An 8557-nucleotide genomic window follows, 5' to 3' on the forward strand; every position below is an offset into this window, starting at 1 on the left:
GTTTGTAGTTGTTCAGTGTTGAGAACTGTGTGTGTCGTTTTGTGGGCCCGTGTATATGTCTGTGTGTCTAAATGTCAGGGAGAGTGATCAAAGTGGTTGGAATTATGCTAAAATGATTGATGAAGTAGAGATAAAATGGAATCAAGGATTAGTAACCAACAAAAGGCTACTTATGAGTGACGAGATCTTATTGAGAAAAATAATTCCCAAATTTACAAAAGAAGTTAATAAAGAAGATGATTTGAGGAGATAAATTCATTTAAATTTGAAATTAAATAAAATAACTTATACAACGGGATAGGCTTAAAAGAAAAGAGAGAAATAGCCTGATGTGCGTTTTCTGAAAAATAAAAAATTTTTTAACCCAGATGCCTAGGATGGTTTAAAAAGATGAGTGAAGATAAGGAAGTTCATCAAAAAAACAGGATCCTGATAAAATTCAGTATTTAGACAAATGGATAGCTGAACATGGCTTTAATGGTCAGTTAAAAACACGAAAAATAGCCGCATTGCAGAAATCAATCATAGCAAAGACAAAGAAAGACCCCAAAAAGATGAAGACAAATGGCTTTGAGGAAACAGAATATTGGATGAGGGTAGCCTTAAAAAGAGAAGAGGGTGACAAGAAACAGAAAAGATGAGACATTTGGGCAATACAAAGTGAGAATGACAGCTGTGTTTTAAAACCACAGCGGGCTGCAGGAAGATGGTGATGTGGATGGGGCATTTCAACAGCAGTTGAAGAATGCTTTACATGCAGGATCAAGAGAGGAAATTCATAAGTGGGTGAATAAACATTACATTTGCCTGCCAACAGGTACCCTGGAGGAGTATGTAAATCACGCCCTCCATGCTGAGAAGATAGAAAATAAAAAGAAACAGAGGTCTATAGACACTTTTTATCGAAATAAAGGTCAGAATGTCTTTTATCAAGGTGGAAGAGGCTGAGACAAGGACGCCTTCCCACCGGAGATGATATTTGTTACAATTGTGGCAGATCAGGACACTTTGCCAGAAACTGCCGTCAACCACACAGGAAGACCACACTAAAAGAAGGCCAGATAGCAAGAAATTGCCTTGAGAAGAAGCAGCCTTCAGCATGACTAAGTTTTTAAATGAAGAGGTTTTCCTAAATTTACAAAAGATATTGGCTTTTGATTAAATGATTGAGTTGAAATAACCGTATTGGTAATGGGACACCAATTACCCTTTTTATGTGACATTGGTGCAGATAGGATTGCTTATAATAAATCAATTTCAAATGGCAGGGCAAGTGAGAAAGCCCATAGTCAGATTTGCAAGTGGAAAAATGGAACAGAGTAACAGAATTAGAACCTGTGTGGTTGAGGGACCCAGAAGGCCACTGAGTTGGTTGCATGAATTGAAATTAGTTTTATTTTTACAGAATAATGAGAGCCCAAGTTGTGGGGATGTGATTAATTTACAGAAAAAGTTTAGTGATGAGATAATTTATATTTACATGATTCAATAGACAAGATATATCATTTTGATGATGGTTTTTACTTAATTGTATACTTGCGTCTCCTTCAGAAAGGGAGAAGTAGGTGTTATGAAATTTTAACAATTGGATGAAGCTTCTGAAAGTGAACATGAGGAATTTTTGCAAAAACATAGGTGTTTCTTGATTTTTTAAATTTTGATTTGAGACATTGGTAGGTTTGAGTGGTTGTGGAAAAACTACAGTGAATTTGGAAATTAGGAGCAGACTGTGGAGAGGCTCCTGTGAGGAGGAGGATAGAAATTAGATTTTGCTTTTTGGTGAATTGAAGAAATAAATATTTTAGATTTCATATTCCAGTTGATCATGTTTATATTAAAGTAGGCCAGAGATGCAATGAAATGCAGAAATATAAATGATACAGGAAAAATTTGGCAAGGGCTATAATTTTCATTAAAGCAGAGAAGAAATTAGAAATTACAGATAACATTAATGTGTACTTGTCCACTTTAAGGTAGAATTGGTCAAAGTGAAATGAGTCAAGATTAGAGAAAAAAAATAAAAGATAAAATAGAATTAACATGTTCATTCTGTGATAAGAAATTTGTGATTATGTGAAAAGGGAAAAAGAGAATTACAGGCTTTTCAAATAAAACAACCTAATTTAAATTGGCCAACTTGTAAAATGGAAAAGAAGATTCTAAATTATGCACAAAAAGCTTGAACGTGTTGAGCAGAAGGAAGAAAAAGAGAAAACATTTTAAAAAAGAAGGAAGCAGAGAGTCTTGTGATAAACAATAACTTTTCAGGACGAAGAGAGAAGCAACAGAGGATCACATGGCGAAAGAAAGAACCTAACATAAAAGTGTGTGTAGAAGGACTTCTACATCAACATGCGTTTTGCTTATTAAGCCGTGATACACTGACAATTGGACTTTAATATCAGAATCAATAAGCAAGGGCGAATTTAAACAAAAGTCAAAACTTTAAAAGGACGCATTGTCAGTGATAAGCGGGAAGAAAAATAGTAATAAAACTTTGCCAGACCACTTTTGTGTAAACACTTTCCTTGGGACTTTCATGACCTCCATTAAGTCCCTGACCTTTCATAGATAAAGTTGGAGCCCAAAGTCTCTCAGGGCTGTAATTTATGCGGCAGAGAAAGAGCCCAACAGGCTTAGGGTGAGTTTAAAACAACAGTATCATGGCCATAAAATGGGTTGTGTATGTTGGAACTTGTGGAGATACACTGCAAGATTGTATTTACAAAGCATCTTAATGCACTACCAAATTATTATTATAAGCCATTTGGGCAAACAGTGACTGCAAAAAATGGCTTCATGGACTTGTGTTGCTGCAGAAACACAGGAAAGTGAATCCATTTGCATATTAGTCACAACAATTTGGATTTCGTGGCAGAGAACCACTTAAGAGTGTGATCAAGAGCTTTCACTGCTGCTTTAAGGAATGAAAAAATGACATTCCATCACACGACATTCACATTGCACGGCGATTTAATTGTAACATTACATTAATAAGGTGCGATGCATTTAAGCCCAGCGTCATTCTTTTTCCACGCACCATTTAGAAGGCGCCACACGACTGTGGAGCCGTCCAAATTTTCACCAAACCCAGGACTTGACTTTTTGACATATTTTCCTCCCGACTGGAGGAGTTAAGACGTGTAGGACTTGAAGACCAGGTGCACCTTCCAGACTGATAAGAAAGTGTCTGAGAACCAAGGTTGTAGGAAGAAATCATGCTGACTTTTATGCGATGGGAGTATTAGTAGTGCGATACCAACAGATAACTTGTAAAAGAGAGAAATTGTTAGGATAAGCAGGAAGAGCGTAGGCGGTTGTGAGCTAATTAAAATTTGGAGTTTCCCATCTTGTATGAGCTGTATGGTTACAATGTGAACTCACAGTCAAGATAAGATGTTCTTGTGTTCTGTTGATTTTGGGCGAACGGGTGCTTTAAAAATCACAAAAGATAAAAGTAAAATTGTGCATAAAGCACGTCTAAATAAGTATTTGTAAATAAAAAAAAAATTTTCTGGACAGAAAATGACACGATTACGATTGAATAAAGGCTGGAGCCAAGCCATAACCCCAGAGTCAACAAAGCACAAGAGGTTTAATGAAAGCACACACACACGCACACACACAGTAAATCAACTTGACAAGTTGATCTCAGGCCAGGGAAAAAGGCACCACTAATTGAACATGCACATTGGGTGGACAATGATGCAAACATTGAGTGAGACACGAGCAGACGTCGTGCCTCAACAGGGAGGAGATATGATATGGAATTGTTCCCACATACAGACTTTTCAACAAAAATTTTTTTTTGGACAGTGTTATTTGTTTGGGTTGCAATATTGTTTGGTTATAATTAAAATGTTTTCAAAATGGATGAAGTTGTTTCCATCAACACATGCTGATGCTAAAAACGATTGGGAAAAGTGTTGTGTAATCAAATTATCCTGACATTTGGAATTTCAAGAAGTGATTTGAAGTGAAAATGATGCATTTTGTGAATGATGTTGTAACAAGTGGGACAGTTGTTAAAAAATGGACTCACTGTGCATACAGTCTGCAGGACTTGTGGAACGCACTAATTGAACTGTTATGGCCAGACTTATCAAGACAATGAAAAAAAAGAGACAATGGCCAGACTGTGTTTCAATCACAGCAATGAGGACAATGCCAGCCGAAGGAAGGACACTATCCCCAATAGACTCTCAGGTTCATCAGAACCACCAACGAAAAATATGTTTGACCGAAAAAGATCCAAAAGACGCCAATACTGGTCAAGTGTTGTTCTGATTTACAGAAATTACGTCCGTGTGGGAGACCAACTCTTCTTCAAGGTGTTGAAACAACTTCGTTGGGGGGAAGTGAATGCTGAGATGGCCCTCGCCAGATGATGGCGGTGACCCCGACGCAGCAAAGGTCGCGGGGCGTGGCAGCTGGATCCACCAGTTGCAGTACGAACTTCACCGGTTTCCAGCTAAAGGCCTAGCAACGCGAATCCCTCGAACAGGAGTCCACCTGAGTCAGAATCTCGGACCACACGCACATCAGAACCACACCACCAGCCACAGATACGAATGTTGAAGCCACAGAATAAAAAGATTAGATATGGTTTGGAAATTAATGACGTACATAAAGAAATTTTAGCCTTGATTGAAGAACATAATTGCATTTAAAGTTTTAAAAATGAAACAATTATTGATGTTATGACCACTATGAAGAATTTGAAAGACAATATATCGGGATAATTATGGTTTTCATTTTTGTTATGTGTAGACTGTTTTTGTTACATTATTTTTCTGACAAAAATGATGATTAATTGCATGTTTGTTACCCAAAAGTAACATTACAATCTGATTGATGTTGAGTATGACAAACTCAAACTGGACAATGACGAACTCGAACTGGACACTGAAACGTAAAAAGAATATGGACTTGTCGCTCAAGCCCCACACACGAAGATCCGGGAGGTAAAGACGGCTGTCTCCTCCTACAGCGAGGCAAGGGGCCTGCATCAAGTCACCCCAGGGACAAGCTCTGCGTGGAGACAGTTTTGTTATTTTTCACTAGGCACATTGAAATGTATTTTTATATGTTTTATTCCCTGATGGTCATCAAATGATGAAGATCTCGTTCCACGTCGGAAGAGAGGAGAGGAATTTTTGTCCCTACTGAGGGTTTTTCGCCTCTCCACTGTTGTATGATTTCATAATGATGATCTGTCCTAAAGCCGTAGGGCCATGATTTTGAATTCACAACAGGGGGGAATGTTAGGATATGTCACCAATTTTGTGTATTCATAATCATGTTTCATACACTATTTGTATCACTAATAATTGTATACACACAGACACTCATTTAGCACACATGAGCACAGCCACACACACACACACACATTCGGTTTCAAGTTTCTGAATCTTCGAGCTGAAGTTTTAAACTGTCTGTTGTGATTGGTTGTTTCCTGCCTGCCTGCTAGAATTCCAGAAGACAGCCCCCCTCTTTGTCTCTTTATGTCCGGAGGAGAGTCAGAGGAGGGGGTCAGATGAAGGGAGTGTGGGAGGCCGAACAGGCCTGTTCGGCCTCCGGCTCTCTCTCTCTCACCAACTCGCAAATTGGAAAATAAAACTTTGCTTGATTGACTTTGGACATTCAGCCATCATTATTTAAATAATTCCCAGTGTAAAAAAGGCGTCAGGGCCGTTTTAAACCTGACAACCATCCTAGGCGTCTGGGTTCAATTTTTTTATTTTTCAGAAAACGCACATCAGGCTATTTCTCTCTTTTCTTTTAAGCCTATCCCGTTGTATAAGTTATTTTATTTAATTTCAAATTTAAATGAATTTATCTCCTCAAATCATCTTCTTTATTAATTTCTTTTGTAAATTTGGGAATTATTTTTCTCAATAAGATCTCGTCACTCATAAGTAGCCTTTTGTTGGTTACTAATCCTTGATTCCATTTTATCTCTACTTCATCAATCCTTTTAGCATAATTCCAACCACTTTTATCACTCTCCCTGACATTTAGACACACAGACAGACACACCCCTACTTGTTTTTGTGACATTGTTGGGCCACCTGAGCAAAACTCACATTGTGGGAACCACCCTTTCTAGTGGTTGTACAGCTCTGAAAAAAATCAGGCAGTGTCCAGGAATTTAGTTAAACACAAAAACCACTTCAAATTACCAATTAACTCATTAAATACCAGCCATTTTCACTGGAGCAACCCATTTTCCTGGGTTTTGACTAATATTGCAAGGCCCACAGAATATTGTATTCTAATGCTATATAGACCATGAGCACACCAGAAGAAAGATGAGACTCCCTTCTTTCAACAGAAAAAAAATTGTTTGTTTCTATCTTTTTCCATTCTTGAGCAATCGGCATTTGAAAATAGCTCAATTTCATGAAAACTCCGATCCCTGGGGAAAAAACTGAGAAAATGAGCTTTTTGTAAACTGATGCATTTCGACCATAATTTGAACTTTGACATTATTATTTATGGCTTTTATGACACCTCTAACATCTAAATAATGCATGCCTTCTATAAAATAACAAAAAAAGCACAACAAATATGTTTTTGATAACAAAATAAATTTATTTGCACATAACACAAAACGACTGAACTGTTGAACTATGTACAAAAATGAAATACATCAGTGTCATACATACTTTTTTTTGGTGTGATATAAAATAAAACAGTTGCCTTGATGCAAGGGCACACAACATAGTTCACACCACATTCTTGTTTCACTCCGTTTGCCTTTGCGCAAACAGACCCGACACTTTCGTTGTGGTCTGGCTTTGCTGGTCCGTGGCAAACAGGCGAGCTTGTGTTTGTCCACTGGGGTTTGTGTGAAAATAATTGTCTGGGAAGTGATTGGTGGCATCCGCGATGTGCTGCAGAAGCTCATCTGTGGGAAACAGCTGCAGGAAATCAGCTGGCTCCTCAGACTCCAAATGGGCAGCGGCATTCAGTGGTCCAGGGGTTGCTGTAAAGTTGATTTTCCTCGGTTGCCATCCAGTGTGACGCCATCCGGAACCACTGCTTCCTGATGCACAACTTGTAAATTACAGAAATATAAACAATTGGAAATATATATTTATTGCTGCATTTTATTGCTGGCGTGTGAAGTTTCATATTATAATTTACCTTTCTTTACACCAACAAGACGAGGAGGAACTTTCTTGCCGCGGGATGCACAATCTGTGAATTTTAGAAAGTATGTATGATTACCACACCATTCAGTATTGTTGTTTCCTCGTCGGGGAGGACTTACGCTCGCGTGTAATTGTGCAATAGGCGCCCGGACGAGAAAGTCAGCGAGCAAGCTCGCGTCTAACTGCACATTTACGCGACATTTTCTGCCCGCAAGATGCATGATATTTACAATAAAAGCATGAGGGCGAAAACCACATGTTCAATGGTAACTTGCGAGCGTTTACTTCCTCGTCGGCGAGGACTTGCGCTCGCGTGTAATTGTGCAATAGAGGCGGCCGGACGAGGAAGTCAGCGAGCAAGCTCGCGTCTAACTGCACATTTACGCGACATTTTCTGCCCGCAAGATGCATGATATGTACAATAAAAGCATGAGGGCTAAAACCACATGTTCAATGGTAACTTGCGAGCGTTTACTTCCTCGTCGGCGAGGACTTGCGCTCGCGTGTAATTGTGCAATAGAGGCGGCCGGACGAGGAAGTCAGCGAGCAAGCTCGCGTCTAACTGCACATTTACGCGACATTTTCTGCCCGCAAGATGCATGATATACAATAAAAGCATGAGGGCTAAAACCACATGTTCAATGGTAACTTGCGAGCGCTTACCTCCTCGTTCGGGGGGATCTGGTGAGGACTCTCGGCTGCTTTGGCTATTGTCCGAAGGCAGGCGATGCAGGCCGCAAGGCACGCGCAGCCTCTTTAGACGCCTGTTTGTTGTGACGACGACGAAGCGTCATCCTCTCAACCAAAGCGTCTCCATCGCCTTGATGCTTTTAGGAAGCTTTTTTTTACAAAAAAGCATTCCTCGATCTTCATTTGCTTGGAGGATTTCATTGCTAACGCTACTAATGCGACTGCTGCTAATGCTGCCGATGCTGCTGCTACCCACGCTGCTCTCCACACTTAAGTCTACCCCAGGATCCCGCCCCCCATTTGTACCTCTGGCGCAGATTCAAGGCGGATCTTTTGCACCTCTGCCCCCTGCTGGGTCATTTTTACATGATTCACAATGCGGACAAGGCTGATTCTCAGTCAGAGGTTGCATCAGACCCTTATGTACACTTGGGAAGCTTTTTTTACAAAAAAGCATTCCTCGATCGTCATTTGCTTGGAGGATTTCATTGCTAACGCTACTAATACTACTGCTGCTAATGCTGCTAGTGCTGCTGCTAACCGCGCCGCTCTCCACACTTATACCGTCTACCCCAGGATCCCGCCCCCCATTTGTAACTCTGGCGCAGATTCAAGGCGGATCTGTTGCACCTCTGCCCCCTGCTGGGTGATTTTTACATGATTCACAATGCGGACAAGGCTGATTCTCAGTCAGAGGTTGCATCAGACCC

At 40.0% G+C, this 8557-nt stretch overlaps 1 long non-coding RNA gene across 1 annotated transcript; it reads right to left on the reverse strand.

Annotated features, from left to right (window-relative positions):
• Positions 1 to 6975: 6975 nt before the first annotated feature.
• On the reverse strand, positions 6976 to 8103 carry LOC148315779 (uncharacterized). Its single transcript, XR_015840598.1, has 3 exons — positions 7821 to 8103; positions 7150 to 7203; positions 6976 to 7059 (listed from the first exon to the last, which is right to left on the reverse strand). It is a non-coding gene; the product is annotated as an uncharacterized LOC148315779 (long non-coding RNA).
• Between the last annotated feature and the right edge of the window lie 454 nt (positions 8104 to 8557).

Source organism: Idiotropiscis lumnitzeri, unplaced genomic scaffold, assembly GCF_059441095.1.
Source record: "Idiotropiscis lumnitzeri isolate Australia: NSW breed Sydney's pygmy pipehorse unplaced genomic scaffold, RoL_Ilum_1.0 HiC_scaffold_40, whole genome shotgun sequence".
NCBI lineage: Eukaryota > Metazoa > Chordata > Actinopteri > Syngnathiformes > Syngnathidae > Idiotropiscis > Idiotropiscis lumnitzeri.